The sequence below is a fragment of the Lepisosteus oculatus genome, chromosome 14, assembly GCF_040954835.1.
Source record: "Lepisosteus oculatus isolate fLepOcu1 chromosome 14, fLepOcu1.hap2, whole genome shotgun sequence".
NCBI lineage: Eukaryota > Metazoa > Chordata > Actinopteri > Semionotiformes > Lepisosteidae > Lepisosteus > Lepisosteus oculatus.
The window spans coordinates 43,181,486-43,208,486 of NC_090709.1; the positions used below are offsets into that span (position 1 = coordinate 43,181,486).

Below are 27,001 nucleotides of genomic sequence, written 5' to 3' on the forward strand. Positions count from 1 at the left end.
TTCTGGAACAGCCTCTGTTCCTCGACCCCCTGCTGGTGTCTCGATGGAACAGGCAGCTCTACGAGGCTGGCATATCCAAGGTCAAGGATCTTCTTTATGAAGTAAAGGACGGATTTCTGCCCACCCAGGCTATTGTCGACGCTGTGCGAGAGGTCGACGACGAGCTGCCTGTCAGTAAGATCCGTCAGGATTACGAGCAGCTCAAACTCGGTCTCCCGGACAGTTGGCTGGAGAAGCTCCATCTACAAGACGGGGCAGCAGGCCCGGCCTGGCCGGAGCTGAGGGTGAAGTGGGGGGACCGTGGGGTGGACCTCCTGGGGTTCACCACCAGCATGTTCTACAGGCTGATGGTGGCAAAACGCTTCAGAGTGCTGGTCTCAGAGGTGTTCTGGGGTAAGATCTTCCCCCAGCTCGAGCCAGGGCGTACTTGACGGATCTGCTGGATGGCCTGTTTCGCTCAGTTCGAGGAGCTGTTCTTGACGGGGTGCCCTGGAAAGAGCTGTTCCTCTTTGGGTACCGCGGGTCTGAGAGGGGGGTTAACGCCATTTTAGTGAACCTCCTCCTCAGCCTAACGAGGACAGCTGTCTGGGAGAGGAGGAACCTCATGATGTACAATGGCCTGAAGCCAGACCTTGTCAGGCTGTGCATTGCCAGGGTGAAGGACTGCTTCTCTCTCAGCCTGGCCTACTGCAGGGCTGAGAGGCGGATGGCCGACTTTCGCAGGATCTTCTTAAAAAATAACATCTTTGTGGACCTGCGGGAGGAAGGCCTGTACTTCCGGCTCTGAGATGGGGGTGTCTTTGAACAAAAGACACACACGGCTCCACCCTTTTCCACCCCTGAATAGCATTGGCGAGTTGAATAGCATTCAATTCACATCGAATAGCATTGGCCCCTGAATAGCCCCTGAAGAGCATTGGCGTAGCTCAGCACTGGGCCACTGGGCACAATTTCCCACCGTTTCCAGAGTGTAGTGGTTATCACGTTAGCCTCACATGTGGAATGTCCCCAGTTCAAAACAGAGCAGCTTTTTTTGTTGCCACGCACACTGTTTGGGGATTCGCCTAGCGCTGTGATCGAACAGACCCACTCACCTCTTAGTGTGGCGGGATCTGCACAGTGCATGTCGCAGCGCTTTCTGCTTTCACTTCAATGTGCTTCCTGATGTCGAGTCGTGTGCTGTGCAGAGGCTCTGAAAGTGAGAGCAATGAAAAAGTGCACAGCGCTGTGAAAGAAAACACAGAGAAGTGAAAGGCAGTCCTTTCTCTAAGACTGGGGTAAAGTTAGCTTGAAGTTCAAAAACGATTTTGGCACACCTGTAGTGCTTTCGCGAAATCTCTTAGAGTTACAAAAACACTTGCTTTGTGTATAAAATGCATTATGAATGCTTTCTCAGCCTTCACTTTGCCATTTTTATGACTTTTTTTTACCACGCTCAAATATTGTTTTGTCCATATCTTCACAATGGAAGCACAGAACATCTTCAAACCAAATGCATTTTAAAGACCACAACTTGTGGAAATTTCCACATTCTCTACATCAAACTTTCAGTGAGCTAATTTCGTTTTTCATCGATGCGTAATTACGCACTAACTGGAACCCGGGGGACCGCTGTGTGCACATGTTCACAATGCGAGAAATACTGTTCAATACGGCTTCATGCGAAAAACCCGTATATGACCTTAGGAAGCAGAACAGTGCAGTCTCCAATTACCCAGACTGTAAGATGACAAGATGAGTTGATGGAAAGAGCACAAAAGTTCAGCTCGTACAATAGGCAACGAAGATCCCAGCGTCGTCATCGCACATGAAAGGACTGCCTTGCAGACCAAGGGCAGTGGGCGGTGCCCTGTAAGAGGGGCAGAGGCGGTAAGCCATGATGCCGAGACGCATGAAGCGAGGGGGATTAGCTCAAATGGTAGAGCGCTCGCTTAGCATGCCCGGTGCTCTCATTTAGCCTCTGCGACTTCTGACAGGTGCTCCTCCATTGCGGAGAGAATGTCCTTCAGTTGTCAAGCGTTGAAGGACAACACCTCCTTCCCAACCTCAGTCTGCACTGAGTGCGTCTCCAGCATTTTCTCGTCCAATTTGTCCGAGTGAAAACAGTGCTGATAATACTCTCACGAATTGTTAGAAGATGTGCTTTTGATCATCGATTGCTTAACAATCACATTTGTTCGACTTGAGCCATCAAGCTCGTAGTTTTCCTTCAAATCTTGAAAGCTCTCAGTGAGAACATCATAGGCTGCAGGACGCCCTGTAACTTGTGTACTTCAACAGAAAGAAGAGCAGACAGCTCCACAATTATGCGAGGCGCAGAGAGCGCAAGGCGAGCCGCACACGTTTCGCGTGCCGCGTGATGGGAATTCACCAGGCTCGTTCAGTCATTAGTCACATTCCATCGTTTGCCATAAGCAGACGCTGCGAAGTGATGTGGATATCAGTTCCCAGTTTTGTGGAAGAGGAGGAAAAGAGCACACGAGGGCTCGTCCGGGAGTCGAACCCAGGACCTCTCGCACCCTAAGCGAGAATCATACCACTAGACCAACGAGCCACAGCAGCACTTTCCATTTCAATCTGTCAGCGAGCTTGAGGATGGGGAGAGGCGCCATTCGCTCGTCCAGTCAGACCTTCATCAATAAGTCAAGAAAGCTGCAATTACACGACTGCCTTGCAGACGAAGGGCAGTGAACTGTGCCCGGTAAGAGGGGAACAAGCGGCACTAGGTGACGCCGAGGCATAAGTCCCAACGAGGGGGGTTGGCTTGTATGGTACAGCGCTTGCTTTGCATGTGGGAGATAGCAGGATCAATTCCCGCATCCTCCAGGTGTGTGCTTAGAGCTTGATGTGCCGAAAGGTGTCCTTTAGCCTGTGGTCCCGCCTTACATGAAGAGCATCGTGCAGCTGTCAAGCGTTTCGCAGCCACGCCCCCTTTTCATCTTCTCTCTGGCTTAAGCGTCACTCTGCCCCTCTCTCTTGAAATTTCATGTCAGCATATCAGAAGTCCGAGTGACATTTTTAATGGCTGAGTGAGGGCACGATGCTGAAGCAGAGAGGCCACTTCAGCCACAGAGACTTGTGCTAGGTGAGATCTGAAAGACGGACTCGCAACAGAAACAGACCAAAAATGTATCGGTGAGATCAAAAGGCAAATGCAACATTCAGCAGAGGGCGTCTAAAGATTAGGGAACGGGCGACTGAAATCCATGTGAGGCAAACTTTCCGGTGTGTGTACTGCAGCTGGGCTTGTTGGCGTAATTGGTAGTGCGTCAGTCTCGTCATCTGAAGGGCCTGAGTTTGATCCTCACACGGGGCAGGGCTGCTTGCTCTTTTCAAACACTTGCGGCAACTGTTCGCTCATAACCACGTCTGGAATGCGTGACCTTTACACGGGCGAGAAGCAACGCCGCATCCCTTTTCTAAAGAACATTCACATTCAGAAATAAGTCAAGAAATTTGCCATTACTTTCGCTTGCACTGCTGTCAGCCTGCCCATGTTGCCAAAGAAAGATTCACTCGGTGTCAACATGACAGAACAGCGATCACTTGAAAACAATGTTCCACACTCCGTAAGCAAGAACTTCAGTGTTTGCAGTCACCCGATATGCCGATAGTCAAAGGAGCGCAAAACACGAAGCGTCAAAAGACAAGATGAGTTGATGGAAAGAGCGTTGAATTGATGAGCACAAAAGTTCAGCTCGTACAATAGGCAACGAAGGTCTCAGCGTCGTCATCGCACTTGAAAGGACTGCCTTGCAGACCAAGGGCAGTGGGCGGTGCCCGGTAAGAGGGGCAGAGGCGGTAAGACATGATGCCAAGAAGCATGGAGCGAGGGGGATTAGCTCAAATGGTAGAGCGCTCGCTTAGCATGCAAGAGGTAGCGGGATCGATGCCCGCATCCTCCAGGTCTGAGTTTGGATCTCCGGAAGCCCGGTGCTCTTGTTTAGCTTCTGCGACTTCTGACAGGTGCTCCTCCGTTGCGGAGAGAATGTCCTTCAGTTGTCAAGCGTTGAAGGGCCACACCTCCTTCCCAACCTCAGTCTGCACTGAGTGCGTCTCCGGCATTTTCTCGTCCAATTTGTCAGCTTAGCAAGTGAAAAGTATATCCGAGTGAAAACAGTGCTGATAATACTCTCACGAATTGTTAGAAGACGTGCTTTTGATCATCGATTGCTTAACAATCACATTCGTTCGACTTGAGCCATCAAGCTCGTAGTTTTCCTTCAAATCTTGAAAGCTCTCAGTGAGAACATCATAGGCTGCAGGACGCCCCGTAACTTGATTACTTCAACAGAAAGAAGAGCAGACAGCTCGACAAATATGTGAGGCGCAGAGAGCGCAAGGCGAGCCGCACACGTTTCGGTGGCTGAGAGAGGGCAGTTTTTGCTTCTGCATTTCCCAAGTAAGGACGCATGACAACAAGCGATCGCGGTGCTCTTCTACGACACAGTGGTGATGAGTTTTCAGTACGTGTTGTTTTGAACTAGCAATGAGGTTGCCGCCTTGGACAGCTGACTGCACGCTCTCATTGTGCCACGTGATGAGAATTCACCAGGCTCGTTCAGTCATTAGTCACATTCCATCGTTTGCCATAAGCAGACGCTGCGAAGTGATGTGGATATCAGTTCCCAGTCTTGTGGAAGAGGAGGAAAAGAGCACACGAGGGCTCGTCCGGGAGTTGAACCCGGGACCTCTCGCACCCTAAGCGAGAATCATACCGCTAGACCAACGAGCCACAGCAGCACTTTCCATTTCAATCTGTCAGCGAGCTTGAGGATGGGGAGAGGCGCCATTCGCTCGTCCAGTCAGACCTTCATCAATAAGTCAAGAAAGCTGCAATTACACGACTGCCTTGCAGACGAAGGGCAGTGAACTGTGCCCGGTAAGAGGGGAACAAGCGGCACTAGGTGACGCCGAGGCATAAGTCCCAGCGAGGGGGGTTGGCTTGTATGGTACAGCGCTTGCTTTGCATGTGGGAGATAGCAGGATCAATTCCCGCATCCTCCAGGTGTGTGCTTAGAGCTTGATGTGCCGAAAGGTGTCCTTTAGCCTGTGGTCCCGCCTTACATGGAGAGCATCGTGCAGCTGTCAAGCGTTTCGCAGCCACGCCCCCTTTTCATCTTCTCTCTGGCTTAAGCGTCACTTCGCCCCTCTCTCTTGACATTTCATGTCAGCATGTCAGAAGTCCGAGTGACATTTTTAATGGCTGAGTGAGGGCACGATGCTGAAGCAGAGAGGCCACTTCAGCCACAGAGACTTGTGCTAGGTGAGATCTGAAAGACGGACTCGCAACAGAAACAGACCAAAAATGTATCGGTGAGATCAAAAGGCAAATGCAACATTCAGCATAGGGCGTCTAAAGATTAGGGAACGGGCGACTGAAATCCATGTGAGGCAAACTTTCCGGTGTGTGTACTGCAGCTGGGCTTGTTGGCGTAATTGGTAGTGCGTCAGTCTCGTCATCTGAAGGGCCTGAGTTTGATCCTCACACGGGGCAGGGCTGCTTCCTCTCTTGCTCTTTTCAAACACTTGCGGCAACTGTTCGCTCATAACCACGTCTGGAATGCGTGACCTTTACACGGGCGAGAAGCAACGCCGCATCCCTTTTCTAAAGAACATTCACATTCAGAAATAAGTCAAGAAATTTGCCATTACTTTCGCTCGCACTGCTGTCAGCCTGCCCATGTTGCCAAAGAAAGATTCACTCGGCGTCAACATGACAGAACAGCGATCACTTGAAAACAATGTTCCACACTCCGTAAGCAAGAACTTCAGTGTTTGCAGTCACCCGATATGCCGATAGTCAAAGGAGCGCAAAACACGAAGCGTCAAAAGACAAGATGAGTTGATGGAAAGAGCGTTGAATTGATGAGCACAAAAGTTCAGCTCGTACAATAGGCAACGAAGGTCTCAGCGTCGTCATCGCACTTGAAAGGACTGCCTTGCAGACCAAGGGCAGTGGGCGGTGCCCGGTAAGAGGGGCAGAGGCGGTAAGACATGATGCCGAGAAGCATGGAGCGAGGGGGATTAGCTCAAATGGTAGAGCGCTTGCTTAGCATGCAAGAGGTAGCGGGATCGATGCCTGCATCCTCCAGGTCTGAGTTTGGATCTCCGGAAGCCCGGTGCTCTTGTTTAGCTTCTGCGACTTCTGACAGGTGCTCCTCCGTTGCGGAGAGAATGTCCTTCAGTTGTCAAGCGTTGAAGGGCCACACCTCCTTCCCAACCTCAGTCTGCACTGAGTGCGTCCCCGGCATTTTCTCGTCCAATTTGTCAGCTTAGCAAGTGAAAAGTATATCCGAGTGAAAACAGTGCTGATAATACTCTCACGAATTGTTAGAAGACGTGCTTTTGATCATCGATTGCTTAACAATCACATTCGTTCGACTTGAGCCATCAAGCTCGTAGTTTTCCTTCAAATCTTGAAAGCTCTCAGTGAGAACATCATAGGCTGCAGGAAGCCCCGTAACTTGATTACTTCAACAGAAAGAAGAGCAGACAGCTCGACAAATATGTGAGGCGCAGAGAGCGCAAGGCGAGCCGCACACGTTTCGGTGGCTGAGAGAGGGCAGTTTTTGCTTCTGCATTTCCCAAGTAAGGACGCATGACAACAAGCGATCGCGGTGCTCATCTACGACACAGTGGTGATGAGTTTTCAGTACGTGTTCTTTTGAACGAGCAATGAGGTTGCCGCCTTGGACAGCTGACTGCACGCTCTCATTGTGCCACGTGATGAGAATTCACCAGGCTCGTTCAGTCATTAGTCACATTCCATCGTTTGCCATAAGCAGACGCTGCGAAGTGATGTGGATATCAGTTCCCAGTCTTGTGGAAGAGGAGGAAAAGAGCACACGAGGGCTCGTCCGGGAGTTGAACCCGGGACCTCTCGCACCCTAAGCGAGAATCATACCGCTAGACCAACGAGCCACAGCAGCACTTTCCATTTCAATCTGTCAGCGAGCTTGAGGATGGGGAGAGGCGCCATTCGCTCGTCCAGTCAGACCTTCATCAATAAGTCAAGAAAGCTGCAATTACACGACTGCCTTGCAGACGAAGGGCAGTGAACTGTGCCCGGTAAGAGGGGAACAAGCGGCACTAGGTGACGCCGAGGCATAAGTCCCAGCGAGGGGGGTTGGCTTGTATGGTACAGCGCTTGCTTTGCATGTGGGAGATAGCAGGATCAATTCCCGCATCCTCCAGGTGTGTGCTTAGAGCTTGATGTGCCGAAAGGTGTCCTTTAGCCTGTGGTCCCGCCTTACATGGAGAGCATCGTGCAGCTGTCAAGCGTTTCGCAGCCACGCCCCCTTTTCATCTTCTCTCTGGCTTAAGCGTCACTTCGCCCCTCTCTCTTGACATTTCATGTCAGCATGTCAGAAGTCCGAGTGACATTTTTAATGGCTGAGTGAGGGCACGATGCTGAAGCAGAGAGGCCACTTCAGCCACAGAGACTTGTGCTAGGTGAGATCTGAAAGACGGACTCGCAACAGAAACAGACCAAAAATGTATCGGTGAGATCAAAAGGCAAATGCAACATTCAGCATAGGGCGTCTAAAGATTAGGGAACGGGCGACTGAAATCCATGTGAGGCAAACTTTCCGGTGTGTGTACTGCAGCTGGGCTTGTTGGCGTAATTGGTAGTGCGTCAGTCTCGTCATCTGAAGGGCCTGAGTTTGATCCTCACACGGGGCAGGGCTGCTTCCTCTCTTGCTCTTTTCAAACACTTGCGGCAACTGTTCGCTCATAACCACGTCTGGAATGCGTGACCTTTACACGGGCGAGAAGCAACGCCGCATCCCTTTTCTAAAGAACATTCACATTCAGAAATAAGTCAAGAAATTTGCCATTACTTTCGCTCGCACTGCTGTCAGCCTGCCCATGTTGCCAAAGAAAGATTCACTCGGCGTCAACATGACAGAACAGCGATCACTTGAAAACAATGTTCCACACTCCGTAAGCAAGAACTTCAGTGTTTGCAGTCACCCGATATGCCGATAGTCAAAGGAGCGCAAAACACGAAGCGTCAAAAGACAAGATGAGTTGATGGAAAGAGCGTTGAATTGATGAGCACAAAAGTTCAGCTCGTACAATAGGCAACGAAGGTCTCAGCGTCGTCATCGCACTTGAAAGGACTGCCTTGCAGACCAAGGGCAGTGGGCGGTGCCCGGTAAGAGGGGCAGAGGCGGTAAGACATGATGCCGAGAAGCATGGAGCGAGGGGGATTAGCTCAAATGGTAGAGCGCTTGCTTAGCATGCAAGAGGTAGCGGGATCGATGCCTGCATCCTCCAGGTCTGAGTTTGGATCTCCGGAAGCCCGGTGCTCTTGTTTAGCTTCTGCGACTTCTGACAGGTGCTCCTCCGTTGCGGAGAGAATGTCCTTCAGTTGTCAAGCGTTGAAGGGCCACACCTCCTTCCCAACCTCAGTCTGCACTGAGTGCGTCCCCGGCATTTTCTCGTCCAATTTGTCAGCTTAGCAAGTGAAAAGTATATCCGAGTGAAAACAGTGCTGATAATACTCTCACGAATTGTTAGAAGACGTGCTTTTGATCATCGATTGCTTAACAATCACATTCGTTCGACTTGAGCCATCAAGCTCGTAGTTTTCCTTCAAATCTTGAAAGCTCTCAGTGAGAACATCATAGGCTGCAGGAAGCCCCGTAACTTGATTACTTCAACAGAAAGAAGAGCAGACAGCTCGACAAATATGTGAGGCGCAGAGAGCGCAAGGCGAGCCGCACACGTTTCGGTGGCTGAGAGAGGGCAGTTTTTGCTTCTGCATTTCCCAAGTAAGGACGCATGACAACAAGCGATCGCGGTGCTCATCTACGACACAGTGGTGATGAGTTTTCAGTACGTGTTCTTTTGAACGAGCAATGAGGTTGCCGCCTTGGACAGCTGACTGCACGCTCTCATTGTGCCACGTGATGAGAATTCACCAGGCTCGTTCAGTCATTAGTCACATTCCATCGTTTGCCATAAGCAGACGCTGCGAAGTGATGTGGATATCAGTTCCCAGTCTTGTGGAAGAGGAGGAAAAGAGCACACGAGGGCTCGTCCGGGAGTTGAACCCGGGACCTCTCGCACCCTAAGCGAGAATCATACCGCTAGACCAACGAGCCACAGCAGCACTTTCCATTTCAATCTGTCAGCGAGCTTGAGGATGGGGAGAGGCGCCATTCGCTCGTCCAGTCAGACCTTCATCAATAAGTCAAGAAAGCTGCAATTACACGACTGCCTTGCAGACGAAGGGCAGTGAACTGTGCCCGGTAAGAGGGGAACAAGCGGCACTAGGTGACGCCGAGGCATAAGTCCCAGCGAGGGGGGTTGGCTTGTATGGTACAGCGCTTGCTTTGCATGTGGGAGATAGCAGGATCAATTCCCGCATCCTCCAGGTGTGTGCTTAGAGCTTGATGTGCCGAAAGGTGTCCTTTAGCCTGTGGTCCCGCCTTACATGGAGAGCATCGTGCAGCTGTCAAGCGTTTCGCAGCCACGCCCCCTTTTCATCTTCTCTCTGGCTTAAGCGTCACTTCGCCCCTCTCTCTTGACATTTCATGTCAGCATGTCAGAAGTCCGAGTGACATTTTTAATGGCTGAGTGAGGGCACGATGCTGAAGCAGAGAGGCCACTTCAGCCACAGAGACTTGTGCTAGGTGAGATCTGAAAGACGGACTCGCAACAGAAACAGACCAAAAATGTATCGGTGAGATCAAAAGGCAAATGCAACATTCAGCATAGGGCGTCTAAAGATTAGGGAACGGGCGACTGAAATCCATGTGAGGCAAACTTTCCGGTGTGTGTACTGCAGCTGGGCTTGTTGGCGTAATTGGTAGTGCGTCAGTCTCGTCATCTGAAGGGCCTGAGTTTGATCCTCACACGGGGCAGGGCTGCTTCCTCTCTTGCTCTTTTCAAACACTTGCGGCAACTGTTCGCTCATAACCACGTCTGGAATGCGTGACCTTTACACGGGCGAGAAGCAACGCCGCATCCCTTTTCTAAAGAACATTCACATTCAGAAATAAGTCAAGAAATTTGCCATTACTTTCGCTCGCACTGCTGTCAGCCTGCCCATGTTGCCAAAGAAAGATTCACTCGGCGTCAACATGACAGAACAGCGATCACTTGAAAACAATGTTCCACACTCCGTAAGCAAGAACTTCAGTGTTTGCAGTCACCCGATATGCCGATAGTCAAAGGAGCGCAAAACACGAAGCGTCAAAAGACAAGATGAGTTGATGGAAAGAGCGTTGAATTGATGAGCACAAAAGTTCAGCTCGTACAATAGGCAACGAAGGTCTCAGCGTCGTCATCGCACTTGAAAGGACTGCCTTGCAGACCAAGGGCAGTGGGCGGTGCCCGGTAAGAGGGGCAGAGGCGGTAAGACATGATGCCGAGAAGCATGGAGCGAGGGGGATTAGCTCAAATGGTAGAGCGCTTGCTTAGCATGCAAGAGGTAGCGGGATCGATGCCTGCATCCTCCAGGTCTGAGTTTGGATCTCCGGAAGCCCGGTGCTCTTGTTTAGCTTCTGCGACTTCTGACAGGTGCTCCTCCGTTGCGGAGAGAATGTCCTTCAGTTGTCAAGCGTTGAAGGGCCACACCTCCTTCCCAACCTCAGTCTGCACTGAGTGCGTCCCCGGCATTTTCTCGTCCAATTTGTCAGCTTAGCAAGTGAAAAGTATATCCGAGTGAAAACAGTGCTGATAATACTCTCACGAATTGTTAGAAGACGTGCTTTTGATCATCGATTGCTTAACAATCACATTCGTTCGACTTGAGCCATCAAGCTCGTAGTTTTCCTTCAAATCTTGAAAGCTCTCAGTGAGAACATCATAGGCTGCAGGAAGCCCCGTAACTTGATTACTTCAACAGAAAGAAGAGCAGACAGCTCGACAAATATGTGAGGCGCAGAGAGCGCAAGGCGAGCCGCACACGTTTCGGTGGCTGAGAGAGGGCAGTTTTTGCTTCTGCATTTCCCAAGTAAGGACGCATGACAACAAGCGATCGCGGTGCTCATCTACGACACAGTGGTGATGAGTTTTCAGTACGTGTTCTTTTGAACGAGCAATGAGGTTGCCGCCTTGGACAGCTGACTGCACGCTCTCATTGTGCCACGTGATGAGAATTCACCAGGCTCGTTCAGTCATTAGTCACATTCCATCGTTTGCCATAAGCAGACGCTGCGAAGTGATGTGGATATCAGTTCCCAGTCTTGTGGAAGAGGAGGAAAAGAGCACACGAGGGCTCGTCCGGGAGTTGAACCCGGGACCTCTCGCACCCTAAGCGAGAATCATACCGCTAGACCAACGAGCCACAGCAGCACTTTCCATTTCAATCTGTCAGCGAGCTTGAGGATGGGGAGAGGCGCCATTCGCTCGTCCAGTCAGACCTTCATCAATAAGTCAAGAAAGCTGCAATTACACGACTGCCTTGCAGACGAAGGGCAGTGAACTGTGCCCGGTAAGAGGGGAACAAGCGGCACTAGGTGACGCCGAGGCATAAGTCCCAGCGAGGGGGGTTGGCTTGTATGGTACAGCGCTTGCTTTGCATGTGGGAGATAGCAGGATCAATTCCCGCATCCTCCAGGTGTGTGCTTAGAGCTTGATGTGCCGAAAGGTGTCCTTTAGCCTGTGGTCCCGCCTTACATGGAGAGCATCGTGCAGCTGTCAAGCGTTTCGCAGCCACGCCCCCTTTTCATCTTCTCTCTGGCTTAAGCGTCACTCCGCCCCTCTCTCTTGACATTTCATGTCAGCATGTCAGAAGTCCGAGTGACATTTTTAATGGCTGAGTGAGGGCACGATGCTGAAGCAGAGAGGCCACTTCAGCCACAGAGACTTGTGCTAGGTGAGATCTGAAAGACGGACTCGCAACAGAAACAGACCAAAAATGTATCGGTGAGATCAAAAGGCAAATGCAACATTCAGCAGAGGGCGTCTAAAGATTAGGGAACGGGCGACTGAAATCCATGTGAGGCAAACTTTCCGGTGTGTGTACTGCAGCTGGGCTTGTTGGCGTAATTGGTAGTGCGTCAGTCTCGTCATCTGAAGGGCCTGAGTTTGATCCTCACACGGGGCAGGGCTGCTTCCTCTCTTGCTCTTTTCAAACACTTGCGGCAACTGTTCGCTCATAACCACGTCTGGAATGCGTGACCTTTACACGGGCGAGAAGCAACGCCGCATCCCTTTTCTAAAGAACATTCACATTCAGAAATAAGTCAAGAAATTTGCCATTACTTTCGCTCGCACTGCTGTCAGCCTGCCCATGTTGCCAAAGAAAGATTCACTCGGCGTCAACATGACAGAACAGCGATCACTTGAAAACAATGTTCCACACTCCGTAAGCAAGAACTTCAGTGTTTGCAGTCACCCGATATGCCGATAGTCAAAGGAGCGCAAAACACGAAGCGTCAAAAGACAAGATGAGTTGATGGAAAGAGCGTTGAATTGATGAGCACAAAAGTTCAGCTCGTACAATAGGCAACGAAGGTCTCAGCGTCGTCATCGCACTTGAAAGGACTGCCTTGCAGACCAAGGGCAGTGGGCGGTGCCCGGTAAGAGGGGCAGAGGCGGTAAGACATGATGCCGAGAAGCATGGAGCGAGGGGGATTAGCTCAAATGGTAGAGCGCTCGCTTAGCATGCAAGAGGTAGCGGGATCAATGCCTGCATCCTCCAGGTCTGAGTTTGGATCTCCGGAAGCCCGGTGCTCTTGTTTAGCTTCTGCGACTTCTGACAGGTGCTCCTCCGTTGCGGAGAGAATGTCCTTCAGTTGTCAAGCGTTGAAGGGCCACACCTCCTTCCCAACCTCAGTCTGCACTGAGTGCGTCTCCGGCATTTTCTCGTCCAATTTGTCAGCTTAGCAAGTGAAAAGTATATCCGAGTGAAAACAGTGCTGATAATACTCTCACGAATTGTTAGAAGACGTGCTTTTGATCATCGATTGCTTAACAATCACATTCGTTCGACTTGAGCCATCAAGCTCGTAGTTTTCCTTCAAATCTTGAAAGCTCTCAGTGAGAACATCATAGGCTGCAGGACGCCCCGTAACTTGATTACTTCAACAGAAAGAAGAGCAGACAGCTCGACAAATATGTGAGGCGCAGAGAGCGCAAGGCGAGCCGCACACGTTTCGGTGGCTGAGAGAGGGCAGTTTTTGCTTCTGCATTTCCCAAGTAAGGACGCATGACAACAAGCGATCGCGGTGCTCATCTACGACACAGTGGTGATGAGTTTTCAGTACGTGTTCTTTTGAACGAGCAATGAGGTTGCCGCCTTGGACAGCTGACTGCACGCTCTCATTGTGCCACGTGATGAGAATTCACCAGGCTCGTTCAGTCATTAGTCACATTCCATCGTTTGCCATAAGCAGACGCTGCGAAGTGATGTGGATATCAGTTCCCAGTCTTGTGGAAGAGGAGGAAAAGAGCACACGAGGGCTCGTCCGGGAGTTGAACCCGGGACCTCTCGCACCCTAAGCGAGAATCATACCGCTAGACCAACGAGCCACAGCAGCACTTTCCATTTCAATCTGTCAGCGAGCTTGAGGATGGGGAGAGGCGCCATTCGCTCGTCCAGTCAGACCTTCATCAATAAGTCAAGAAAGCTGCAATTACACGACTGCCTTGCAGACGAAGGGCAGTGAACTGTGCCCGGTAAGAGGGGAACAAGCGGCACTAGGTGACGCCGAGGCATAAGTCCCAGCGAGGGGGGTTGGCTTGTATGGTACAGCGCTTGCTTTGCATGTGGGAGATAGCAGGATCAATTCCCGCATCCTCCAGGTGTGTGCTTAGAGCTTGATGTGCCGAAAGGTGTCCTTTAGCCTGTGGTCCCGCCTTACATGGAGAGCATCGTGCAGCTGTCAAGCGTTTCGCAGCCACGCCCCCTTTTCATCTTCTCTCTGGCTTAAGCGTCACTCCGCCCCTCTCTCTTGACATTTCATGTCAGCATGTCAGAAGTCCGAGTGACATTTTTAATGGCTGAGTGAGGGCACGATGCTGAAGCAGAGAGGCCACTTCAGCCACAGAGACTTGTGCTAGGTGAGATCTGAAAGACGGACTCGCAACAGAAACAGACCAAAAATGTATCGGTGAGATCAAAAGGCAAATGCAACATTCAGCAGAGGGCGTCTAAAGATTAGGGAACGGGCGACTGAAATCCATGTGAGGCAAACTTTCCGGTGTGTGTACTGCAGCTGGGCTTGTTGGCGTAATTGGTAGTGCGTCAGTCTCGTCATCTGAAGGGCCTGAGTTTGATCCTCACACGGGGCAGGGCTGCTTCCTCTCTTGCTCTTTTCAAACACTTGCGGCAACTGATCGCTCATAACCACGTCTGGAATGCGTGACCTTTACACGGGCGAGAAGCAACGCCGCATCCCTTTTCTAAAGAACATTCACATTCAGAAATAAGTCAAGAAATTTGCCATTACTTTCGCTCGCACTGCTGTCAGCCTGCCCATGTTGCCAAAGAAAGTTCACTCGGCGTCAACATGACAGAACAGCGATCACTTGAAAACAATGTTCCACACTCCGTAAGCAAGAACTTCAGTGTTTGCAGTCACCCGATATGCCGATAGTCAAAGGAGCGCAAAACACGAAGCGTCAAAAGACAAGATGAGTTGATGGAAAGAGCGTTGAATTGATGAGCACAAAAGTTCAGCTCGTACAATAGGCAACGAAGGTCTCAGCGTCGTCATCGCACTTGAAAGGACTGCCTTGCAGACTAAGGGCAGTGGGAGGTTGCTGTTTTGAGACGGAGGCATTGGGATGGTGGGCCGAGATCTATTCTTCTTAAGGAATTCTTCATCGTGAAAGATCGGTCCACAGGTCATCCAAAGAACTCAGGGAATCATGTGCTACTGAATGGAGTGAAGTGCTGAAACACATGACATGCCCCCTTGATCTCACATGCACAATTCTGCTGCAACATGCACAGCTACCGTCCACACCAGGCAGTGGGGCTTCAGCAGAATTTGCTACGCCACCTGCAATTACATATCCAGCTGCACACATATACATGGCCCTTCTTTTGTTTTCAGGATCTCAAAAAAAAGCTTAGCTTGGTTTTCCTGCCACCTGATTGACCTCATCTCCCTCAGAATGTGCCCCGCCACATTCATTGCTGAAGCAGGACGGAGGCTAACGGACATGTCAGAACAGTGAGGTTCAACGATCTCTCCAAAATATTGTGGTTGTAGTGGAAGAGATATGTTTTAAATTGTACCTTTGTATTTCAAACTCTCTCTAGAATGTTATCCATTTCTATTTTATTTTGACAGGAACTGTTAAAAGGCTAATGACACTAGATGAAAAGAGAAAAAAGAATACACAACGTTTCAGCCGTGGAGGCTTCTTCAGGTGTGAGGGCTCCACGGCTGAAATGTTGTGTTTTCTTTCTTTTCTTTTAAGCATGGAATAGACCTATTACTTGTTCCTTTGCAGCCTACACATGGTGATGCAGCTCGCCACCTGAACTGCTAATGATACTAGATGCCTGGTAGTTTGTGGTACTTGGTTATCGTCTTATGTGTGCTCAAACTGCATATGTGTTGTAGCAGCGAGGCTTATTAATAAGAAAGAATTAAGTGTTCTGAGCCTTCCCAAATGAGGCCCCATCTCTGTTCATCTCTGTGGTGCAGCGGCCCAGCACTGAGCTTCGCCAATGTGATTCAGCTGCTTCCAGTGCCTTTATTGGAGTGCGCTGATGGACCGTGCTCTCTCTCCAGAGACCAGCACGCCTATCATGGACGGAGCAGGAAAGGCGGCGCCACATTCTACAGCCCTCTCCACGCAATCGACGAAATCGGGCTACTGAAGTGGAGAAAATCGCCTCTCCAGAAAGTGCAAATATCATCTTGGAGACTATAAATCCTATTGCCGAAGGTCAGCCCTGTCTACCAGAGTAACCCTCCCACAGCGATGATCAGCTCGTCTCACACGCGAGAAGTTTCGGTTGGAAACAAGCGCCCCCTCTTCTCGCACGTTTTGCACGTTCGAGTAGTTTTAATGCGGCTCTTTCGTACACGGTGCTGATCTTTTGGAAAGCAGGAGGCAAAACCGAGTCGAACCCGGGCCGCCTGGGTAAAAACCAGGAACCCTAACCGCTAGACCATATGGCAGCGAACAGCCATGCTGTTCCCGGCATCATCCGAGCAAACTACGTAAATATGAGAAAACACGCAAGAGAGTTGTCACTCAGAGTGTCGAAGGGTCGATGTATACTGGGGCTCAGTTGAAATGCAACGTCAGGACTTTTCCAAATTATGTCACACGAAAAGAGCACAGCCTTTTCCACCCTGCCATGCGTGTATCGGTAACTCGCCGTGATCGTATAGTGGTCAGTACTTTGCGTTGTGGACGCAACAACCCCGGTTCGAATCCAGGTCACGGCAGAATAGGGGCGTCTGCTTTTACTACTTGCACGAATGAAGGCAAAAAAAAAGCCAATCGATGTGAACGAACGGCGCTTTACAGAGGAGTACTGCCTGACTGGATCGTTGATGAGCGACAAAGGCCACTCCGACCCCTTCTTGGTTTTCTTCAATGACTTACTAAGGATCTTCTTAACATTCGCCCATGCAGGGGAAGCCAGTTACACCAAAGCAAACGCAGGAAAGTGCATTTCAAGCAGAGACCAGGAGGGACTTGTTTACACCGAGAGTGGGTGGAGAATGGAACAATGTGCCCAGCCCTGTTGCTGGAGCCGATTCTTGATGAGATCTTGGGCTCACTAAGAGGCCCCCTCTGGATGCTATTCTTTCTGTTGTTCTTGCAGGTCCTGCGCTGCTTTTGAGCCGACAGAGCTCGTCCTGGTCTGTCGGCACAGCCCAATTGCAAATGATCAGCTCCGCATACAGAAAATACATTGGGAACAAATGACCGGTTGCTCAAGACCTCTGTGAAGTACAGGAGCTTGCAAGAAGCAGCTGTTTCCGCCCGGTCTCGAACTGGGGACCATTCGCATGTGAGGCGAACGTGATAACCACTACACTACGGAAACGGTTGTAAACCGTGCCCAGCGGCCCAGTGCTGAGCTTCGCCAATGCGATTCAGCTGCTTCCAGTGCCTTTATTGGAGTGCGCTGATGGACCGTGCTCTCTCTCCAGAGACCAGTACGCCTGTAACGGGGTAAAGTTAGCTTGAAGTTCGAAAACGATTTTGGCATGCCTGTAGCGCTTTCGCGAAATCTCTTAGAGTTACAAAAACACATGCTTTGTGTATAAAATACATTGTGAATGCTTTCTCAGCCTTCACTTTGTCATTTTTATGACATTTTTTTGACCATGCTCACATTTTCTCTTGTCCATATCTTTGCAATAGAAGCCAGAACGGCTTCAAACCAAATGCATTTTAAAGACCACAACTTGTGGATATTTCAACAGCCTCTACACCAAACTATCAGTGAGCTAATCATCTTTTTTAAACCCTCCAGTTTTTCATCGATGCGTAATTACACACTAACTGGAACCCGGGGACTGCTGTGTGCACACGTTCACAACGCGAGAAATACTGTTCAATACGGTTTCGTGCGAAAAACCCATATATGACCATAGGAAGCAGAACAGCGCAGTCTCCAATTAGCACGGGAATAAAGCTTTGTTTGATTTCTGAAACCCTTCCTTTACGTTCTATTTTCATTCAGGTGTGGTTCAACTATATTGACAATACTACTGACAGCAGGAAGTCAAACCGACTTTTTACACAGAACACTGACACAGCTTTGTGTTCTGAATCTTTTTTTCTCGTGCTTTTATTTAATGTGGCACAATGCACTGGTATAGGGGTATTTTGTTAACAAACAAACAAACTACTGCAATGCTCTGCTCCCTGGGGTATCTAAATCTACTCTGAACAAGCTGCAGTATGTCCAAAATTCAGCAGCCAGAATCCTGACCAGATCTAGTGCAAGTGTTCACATTACTCCTATCCTGGAGTCCTTGCACTGGCTTCCGGTCAAATTCCGCGTAGACTTTAAAATCCTCATGCTCACCTACAAGGCTTTACATGGCTTGGCACCTCAATACCTGTCTGAACTTTTATCGCCCTACTCCCCACCTCGCAACCTCCGCTCTTCAAATTCTGCCCTCCTTACTGTCCCCCAAGCCCGTCTACATTGTATGGGCGACAGGGCCTTCTCCTGCTACTGTATGCCCCCAAGCTCTGGAACTCCTTGCCCAAGGATATTAGAGAGTCACCTTCTCTAAACTCCTTCAAATCCAGACTCAAAACCCTCCTTTTCAGAAAAGCCTTTACTTAACTGGTTCCATTCTTCACCCCTCTGCTCTTCTTAATACCATCTTCCACGGTCTCCTCTATTGTTATTGTTGTATTGTTGTAATTATAATTGTGTCCTGTCTTGTGAAATTTTCTTATTTATTGTTGTAGTCTTCTTATTTATTGTTATTGTCATCCTGTAAAGCGCTTTGAGAAGCCACCTTTAAAGGCGCTATATAAAATAAAGTTTATTATTATTATTATTATAAACCAATAGCATTTAAACCACAGCACCCACAATGCTGCAAGTAAGTGTTTTGCACACTAAGCAGGTCCTCTGACTTTTCCCAGCTTTGTTTTGGTTTTTTTAAGATAACAGTACAGGTAAGACACTGGGATAGGGGGGTCGTCTTCATGGCTCAATAGCATTTCAAATACAACAGCCACACTGCTGAAACCAAGTGTTTTACACACCAGTCTAGCCCCCTAACCTTATACAACCTTGCTGTGGCTGTGGCACCTTTCTTTATTTTTTTATGATTTTTTGAAGATAACACTACAGGTAATACACTGGGACAGGTGGGTCGTCTTCATGGCTCAATAGAATTTGAAATACAACAGCCACACTGCTGAAACTAAGTGTTTTACACACCACACAGGCCCCCTAACCTTATGCAACCTTGCTGTGGCTGTGGCCCCTTTCTTTATTTTTTTATGAAGTTTTCAATATGGCACCATTAGACAAGCGGTACATGGGGATAGGGGGGTGCTATTCATGAGTCAATAGCTCTTCAAGCACAACAGCCACAGTGCTGCAACCAGGTGTTTTACACCAGACATTTCACCTAACCTTATACAACCTCGCTTTGAGTTGTAGAACATTTCTATATTTTTTTTTACTGTAATCAAGTGTTGTGCTCACTAGTCAGGCCTCCTGACCTTTCACAGTCATGCTTTGTTGTGTGCAACTTTAATTATCTTTTTAGGATTTTTTGAACATGGCAACTTCCACCGAGATGGGTGGGGGGTGTTGGGGTGCTCTTCAATAGCTTTTTCATCTATACACACAAATGGATGTAACCAAGACACTCAGAACCTGTCACGCAGGGGCTGACTGCTGAGGATAGGGATCCAATGCGGTGCCCTTGGTAGGGTTGGCGTGAGACACAGGCATAATCGGAGTAAACAGGCAGGGGTCCGAGTCCGGGAAGGCGTAGTACAGGCATAGGCACAGAATCGACAGGCGAAGGCGTAGTCGAGGTACTGGCAGGGGTCGGAGTCCGGGAAGGCGTAGAAGTTGCGTCGGTAGACAGAGGTGTAAACGAAGAGACAGGCTTGGGTCAGGATCCGAGAAAGCGTAAAACAGGCGAAGGTACAAAATCGAGTGGCTAAAGCGGTAGTCGGAAAAGCGGGGTCGAGGTCCAGGGGAGAAGTCGTAGTAAGGCAAAGGTGTAGTTAGTACGTAAGCTCCGGGAGAGAATCTCAATCGTGAGCAATGACCGGGGGACAGATGAGGGTTTAAGTAGAGGACTGATTGACGCATGGACGTTTGGTACGGAGAGAGCTCGAGGGAATGCGGGAGCGCTTGCCTGCGTGAGGGAGATTCGTGGCAAAACCAACAGAATCAACCTGAACTCACAGAAAAACAAGAATGCCCCCGAGACACCTGCACCCCCCCCGGACCACTCTGGTATCAACACCCCAAAACCCATCCATACCAGCTAACAAGACTCAGAATCGGTGCAACCCTCCAACCTGGACCAAGAGCAGGATGGGACAAGTACCTGCACCACACTACGCACCCCTCATCCAGACCAGCAGGACAGCCATACCACAGACAGCACCATCATGTAACCCCCCTGTTCATTCCAACAGAAAAGCCGAACTGACCCCCACCAGCATGGCGACGCTGCAGCTCTGGTTACACCAGCAGGCCCAATGGGCTCAGAGCTGGGGGACATACAGATGCAGCCATTCAAAATGCGTGGGCGATACCGCATTATTTTCCGGTACGCTGTACGCAGTCTACCGCAAGTTACCATTAAATACCGCGAGTTACTGGTAAATACCGCTAGTTACCGTAAATTCTCCTATAATATGACAAGCAAAATAATAGTATCCGGAATTTCGGCAAGGTGGAGCTAATAAACTCAACCTCTCATGTTTGAGCTGTGGCCATCAAAGTCTTTAACGAAGGTATTACTAAAAGTACTAATAATGAATGACCTTGGACAAGCTGTAAGTGTAAACTCAAAGTATTGCCCTGGTCAACATTCTTTTTTTCATTGACCGTCTTTGTAAAAGTAACACCACAGCATTTCGCAATCACGCATTTGTTTCCAATCATGCAAAGTACAGTAATTTTTGAGAATCGATTCACCATGCCTTTCACATGCTCATAAAAGAGATTGATTTAGGAACATAAACATATTACTGTATGAAAACTGTACTGTATACAGTATGTATATGTATATTTAATGTCTTAACTGTGCCCGTTTAAGTATTGAATATTCATATCTAATTTTACCACTGAAGGGAAATCTTAGTAGCTGAGCATAAAAAGAATAGGAGCATACTTCAACGCGTGTGAAGGCCATAAACGATATTAATTTTGGAACATAAACATACAGTATATGGCTGGTCTCGGTACTTTAAAGAAAACATACACGAAAGATGGTTTCATTATGACCAGAATCGGTCTTGAGATATTTTTAACTTGATTTACAGTATTTGAGAGGTATGTCTTAACACCGATTCTACAGTACGTAAATACTGCTCACGTATGTTTCTAGGTTTATATTATGCATTTCATACGGTCAAATTACTTTTGAGAAACTAATAAGAAGCACGAAACGGTATGCCCAGGGCGTTTTAGTTTATTTTTACTGGAACTCTGCTTTAACAATGTCGCCGTGGATTGATTAGAGATATCAAGTACATACAAGTAATTTTTTAAATGTTGTAGTTCGTCTTGAAAAAATGTTACGAGTACATCATCTATCAACAATTACACAGGTTCTGTTTCCATATTGCGGATTTTGGTTACGTAATATGATTTTCTAAATTTCACGTTGTGAATATATGATTTGGGCAAACAGAGCCGCAAAGAAGTACATTATGGGTTGTTGTTTTTTTTTTGCAGTTTTATCTAGAACAAGCTATGCTTAAACCTTTGTCTGATTCTTGTGAAACTATCCACACGACAGTTACAGTACCTAGGAGTTGACTTCAGTGATGTCACTGATGGGATGTTTCTAAAAATCCTTCCTCTGTAAAACGTCTTCTCTAGTTGTCCTGCATATGTATTCGGTAATGAAGCTGTGTGTTCTGTCATGGAAATATAACTATCAAGGAAGACACAAAAGAGAGTTCTCACCTGAGTAAGGTCTTTATTTCAATATTGCAATATTGGGAGCCCTGTGGAGACATCACTCCTGCTCTTTGCTCAGTTCGTTTGTGACCTTTTTACAGTGGGAAGCATGAATTCAGGACACCTGGCACCCCCTCCACCTGAGCGAACACCACCTCTTTTTCCTGTCTTTCACCAGAATCCAGTCTCCTTATTCATGCATTAGTTCCTACAGCACAGGTAAATCCCTGTGGGCTGGAGCCCAGCATTTTTCTTAGGGTTTTTTTACAAGATTGGTCAACAGCTGGGTCACCTAAACAGCTGTCTATCACCCTAATAGAGAATGGCCTAAAACTGTGATTATAGCGAGGAGCATACAGTTATTTCCATTCTAATACATCTGAGTTACACTCAGACTGAAAGCAGGGCTATTTACCCATGCCAATAAACCTAAATAATCACCTCTATCAAAGGGGATTACTCCCATGAGCATCTTTTATAGCATTACAATCCCAACATGAGCTCTGGTTATTATTTGTGGCTGACTGATAAAGTATTGATTCCATATCCCCATTTTATGTAAAGTAAAGCTCCTTACACTTAACAGGTACACTGTCGCCCCCCCTCAGGAAGCTCAACAAACACAGAAACAGTGACAATATAATAATTAATGTTCACTCAGTCTCTGGTGCAGTGGTTCGGTGTCGGCGCAATGCGTAGATCCAGCGATCTCATCCTGTCACTCAGATGGCAGAGTCGGTAGTCAGTTGCACTTGATATGGTCCTTCCCAGCAGGGTTGCAACATCTGGCAGGGTATATCTCCCTCACCACACCCACTCGCCAGGTATCAGGTCGTGTCTTCCCTCTACTGGAGGTCTCCAAGTGTCCAGCACCTGTTCACCAGCCCCGTGCACCACTTCAATTAACAACCTACAATACTACAATAGAGAATTAGCAAATTCAACAATCCATTAGCCAAATTCATCCCTCCAGGAAGTTTCGTTGATTGGCCTGTGATGATATCAAACAGGCTCTATTACACAGTTCTGTTTGATCCAGCCCGCATCCCATGGCGCTCCTTCAGTCTGATGTCTAGTCGATCTTTTAGAGTTCTGTTCCTTCATTCCACTGTTCCAGCAGACTGAGGGTGATCTCAGTCCATCTCACCCCGAATAATCCAGCCACAGCCTGTCCCTTGATCATAATACAAGCGGTAGGTCAGTGCCCACCGAGGGCTTATCTCCATCATCAAGTGTTTGGTAGACACAGAGGCAGTGACAGCAACCCACTGGGAAAACAGATTATAAGAGCCAAGGTTTCCCTTTACAAATGTAAATTGTAAACATTTGCTACTGCATGAAAGGTTTCTCAGGAGCAGGCCGTTTGAGCTGTAGCACCTGCACCTGAACTGTAGTTGAGTTCCTTTGATAAGCATCACATTGAGATACCACATAAGTGGCTACTGCTTCAAACACGGTCCCCACCCAGGTTTGGGTAACCAGCACACCATTTGACTCGCACCCAGGTGTCCAACTGAGTGCATTTGTCGAGCTACAAAGGGCATTAGGCTGTGAGGGCATGCAGGGCGTCCAGTGTGCTGGCAGCACCACACACTTTTCTAACCATGTCCTTTTCTCTGCTTTAGAGGCCTCAGCCTGAATATCCTGTAGCTGTCCCCTTTTCACCAACAGAGGTCTCACAGGGGTCTCAGACTCCTGTTCTACCAGGACTGCGCACCTGACAGCTACATCTGCAAAGTTGTTCCCTCGAGTTACTGGAAACATTTCTTTATTATGTGATTTACACTTTACCACAGCTACTTCAGTCAGCAGCTGCAAAGCTTCTAACAGTTCAGAGACAAACCCAGCATTCTTAACTGGAGTCCCTGCCATGTTGGGGAAATCCCTATTCCTTCACTGCCATCCAAAATTGTGGCATACACCAAATGTATATATACAGTCTATATAAATTGCTACAGTTTTCCATTTAGCATATTTACAAGTTTCAATTAAATCTTTTCATTCGGTCTGCTAGTTCTACACCAGATTATTCACAGTTTATACAGCCAGGCAGGTAGCCTGCACAACACATAAACACGGCCCCTTGGCCACCGCATCAAGGGGTCCTGAATAATAATAACCCACTAGACGATGCCTATCTCCATGCTCCTGCACCAGCACAACGGCTCACAACCCATTTCTTTCACTTACATACAGATTACATACAGATGATCAGTCTGAGGGAATCCAGTCCAGGGCCAGTGCCTGCAAGAAAGCTTGTTTCAAAACATCAAAAACGGTTTCTGCTGCAGGGGTCAAGGCAATTTTGTCTTTAGACTGCACTACCCCCCTTAAACCAATACGTCACTAGACAAGCTCGTTCTGAGAAGGCATTCACCCTGGCTTTATCATGTAGTTGGTTTTATACTCCTTTTTTTTCCTCTCAAGATCCAATACTTGGAGTAGCCCGGCCTTATGGATTCCCTCATTAGGTAAAACAATCACAATATCACATAACTCTATTGAGTTAGTTTACATAAATGCTATTTCATGCAGTAATTCCTTATAAAATGCTGCAGTCTGGGCCTAAAATAGGTCTGGGGTGTCCCCCACCCACATCAGTAGTTGAAACTGTACATATTTTCCCAAGCAGACTGTGACAGCTTATATTTGCTTTAAACACAACCCTTGCACCCCTTCTCCTGTAGCCTCCTGTTACCCGTTAGAAAACTTTATATCACATCTTTATGCTGTTTTAGTCTAAAAACAGGACAGCTGTGCTCCTGTGTCCCCCAGTTACTGCACACTGTAAGATTATTTCAATCCTGAGATAAATTTAGGAAGGCTACAGAGGTGTTTACTAGATTAAAACTGTTAGTTCACACACGGCTCTCGTTTCAGCTTCTGACATGGTCTTTAATTGTGAAATCAAGCCTCTTTCTTCCAATTTCTCCAAAAAACACATTTTTTTTTAGTAACTGCACACCAGCTTATTAGTAGTTTTGTCTTTGAGGTTTTATATCTCGGTATAACATTAAAGTCACACAATAATTTCTAAAAACTGGCGGCTCCCTTTTCTCCTCCTTGGGTGTCTTTTTACCTCCCATTTGCAGCGCTCGCACTTCTGCATGCATGCTTCGCGAGTTATTAAATCAAATCTGTCTCCGCTGTCCGTAATATCAGGAAAGCATAGTTGTACATTCTTGGCAACATCAGGTTTTAACCCACTCAAGTAAATTTGTTTTATTACTGTGGAAGTATCTTCATTCACTTCCTTTTCAACGGCTAACCCCGAGTATACTATCCATAAAGCTAAAAACCTTTCTGTAAAATCTGAAAACATCCTCACTTCCTTCTGCTGACATGCTGTTACTTTTCTCTAATCAGTTTTCGGTGGGTAATGCTCTTTCAAAAATCTCCACACTAATTCCCACCCTTCTCCCAGATTCTCTCTCAAGGCGTTCTATTTCTTCTTTTGCTTTTTCTTTTTCTACATATACAACTTCGTTTCGTTCAGCCATTGCTTTTAGCTTTTCCATCAGGGATTTTTCCGTCTCATCTATGATATTCTGTTGAATTCTCAAATATTCCTCTAAATATTTTTATCCAAAGGTTCATACACTTTTCTACATTCCTGTTCAGCCTAAATTCCGTCTGACAGTCAATATTTCTTTTAAATTTCACTTTGGATTAATCAAACTTTTTTTTTCCCTTCACACCTAACCATTTTCACGTCTCCCACGCGCCCCGCGGAATCCCCCAGTCAAGACAAACTGACAAACTATCACAATACGGGAACACGGACCAGGTTCCAAATCCTGGCTTTAAACACACAGTTGAATCGAGTTACCATTTTCGGCTCTTCTGCAAGTACAGTTCTAGTTACTACCTTCAGCCGTACTGCAGTCGTGTACCAGGATGCAACACCTGGATTTTTTCGCACGGGCAGGGCGAGATGCTATTCCTTCAGCAATCCCTCCTTTTCTACCCCACCTTCACAAAACAGGCATCTAAGACACATACACCATTAACTCATTTTTCTGTTGTACTCGCTTCAGCTTCAGGAAAACCCTGAACCCACCACAGCAACATGGAGAGGACAAGGGACTTTTTAGAAAAGAGGAGTCCTTACCTCTTTTTAGAAGCGGCCGCCTAACTTTTCCTCTCCATGTCCGTGTGGTTTAATTTAGATGGATACTTCTTCATCATTTGGGTCACGTATCCGCCAATCTGCCTCCTCCTTTTTAGAGGACGTTGTAAGCCTTTAGGAACAATATGATCTAGCAACAAGGTTATATCACTGTAGTTAGGCTTAAGACAATCAAGAACAAGGCGCTTGCCTTTCTTCTAAATTCTTTACGATCATCAGGCAATTAAGGAAAAGACTTAACTAATGCAAATAATTCACTAGGAGACCAATGTCAATGTACTGTACATATGCTGGAGTTCCTTCTGGACCTGGAAAAATGCACATTGGTATTTCACAAACAAGTGGCTCCGGACCGCTTTCTAATTTCGGTGGAGACTTTTTCTTTTTAGTACGCATGGCCATGACTTTAGCTGCAGCTTGCTGTTCTTTAGTTTCAAGACTAGTCTTTTTTTTTAAGCTTCCCATTATTTCTGTGATTCCTCTTTCCATTAAATAAGTTTTCCAATTCATTTTCTTTCATTTCTTCTCCTTCTCTTCTAAGTTTCCCCTTCTTCAGGAAACTTCTTTTTCCTAATTCAACTTTCCTCTGTCCATTCTGATTCACTTACAAAGATCCTTCATAGTTATGGGCCCCTAATTATCATATATAAATTATGTGCAAGTTCCCTTACACCTATTACCCTAGCTTTACAGTTCATGAACATAAAACATTTTTTTTACTCTAACCCAGGCTATAATTGTTTCTCTGAATTTGTCGTACATGTACTTTTGCTGGACTGCTCGGTCCCATTTTCATCTTTGAATTTTAATTTCCCATTTTTACCAATCGGTGCCTTACTTAGAACCTTATCACATCAACTACTCCGCAGAGCAAAAACCACACGTCTGTGTTAAGATAAGTTCTTTATATGAGTCCCAGACTCATCAAACCCACGTGAGAACACCCCTGTGGCTCGCTTCTCAAACTATTAATTTTTAAGGATCACTTACTGGCGTCAGACAGCTGCCAATTCTCCAGACGCGTCTCTGGAAGGATAAACAATTTATCCTCTGAGGTTCGTCCAATTTTGCTAAAATTGTCAGGGTCCAGATGGAGTTTCAGCAGCCGTTCGCGTTCAGGTTTGTGATCCCGGACGAGCCCCCAAACTGTCATGGAAATATAACTGTCAAGGAAGCCACAAGAGAGAGTTCTCACCTGAGTAAGGTCTTTATTTCAATATTGCAATATTGGGAGCCCTGCTGCCACTTCGCCAAGTGCATCAGAGACTCAATTTGTTACAAGCAGTACAGGGTTTTTATAAGACGTT

At 47.6% G+C, this 27,001-nt stretch overlaps 8 non-coding genes across 8 annotated transcripts; 1 reads left to right on the top strand and 7 right to left on the bottom strand.

Moving 5' to 3' along the window:
* Nucleotides 1-2,482: 2,482 nt before the first annotated feature.
* trnap-agg (transfer RNA proline (anticodon AGG)) lies at nt 2,483-2,554 on the bottom strand. Its single transcript has one exon. It is a non-coding gene; the product is annotated as a tRNA-Pro (tRNA).
* Nucleotides 2,555-4,663: 2,109 nt separating this feature from the next.
* Nucleotides 4,664-4,735, bottom strand: trnap-agg (transfer RNA proline (anticodon AGG)). The gene has a single exon. It is a non-coding gene; the product is annotated as a tRNA-Pro (tRNA).
* A 2,117-nt stretch (nt 4,736-6,852) lies between these two features.
* Nucleotides 6,853-6,924, bottom strand: trnap-agg (transfer RNA proline (anticodon AGG)). Its single transcript has one exon. It is a non-coding gene; the product is annotated as a tRNA-Pro (tRNA).
* A 2,117-nt stretch (nt 6,925-9,041) lies between these two features.
* Nucleotides 9,042-9,113, bottom strand: trnap-agg (transfer RNA proline (anticodon AGG)). The gene has a single exon. It is a non-coding gene; the product is annotated as a tRNA-Pro (tRNA).
* A 2,117-nt stretch (nt 9,114-11,230) lies between these two features.
* trnap-agg (transfer RNA proline (anticodon AGG)) lies at nt 11,231-11,302 on the bottom strand. Its single transcript has one exon. It is a non-coding gene; the product is annotated as a tRNA-Pro (tRNA).
* A 2,117-nt stretch (nt 11,303-13,419) lies between these two features.
* On the bottom strand, nt 13,420-13,491 carry trnap-agg (transfer RNA proline (anticodon AGG)). Its single transcript has one exon. It is a non-coding gene; the product is annotated as a tRNA-Pro (tRNA).
* A 2,810-nt stretch (nt 13,492-16,301) lies between these two features.
* trnah-gug (transfer RNA histidin (anticodon GUG)) lies at nt 16,302-16,373 on the top strand. Its single transcript has one exon. It is a non-coding gene; the product is annotated as a tRNA-His (tRNA).
* A 535-nt stretch (nt 16,374-16,908) lies between these two features.
* trnav-cac (transfer RNA valine (anticodon CAC)) lies at nt 16,909-16,981 on the bottom strand. The gene has a single exon. It is a non-coding gene; the product is annotated as a tRNA-Val (tRNA).
* Between the last annotated feature and the right edge of the window lie 10,020 nt (nt 16,982-27,001).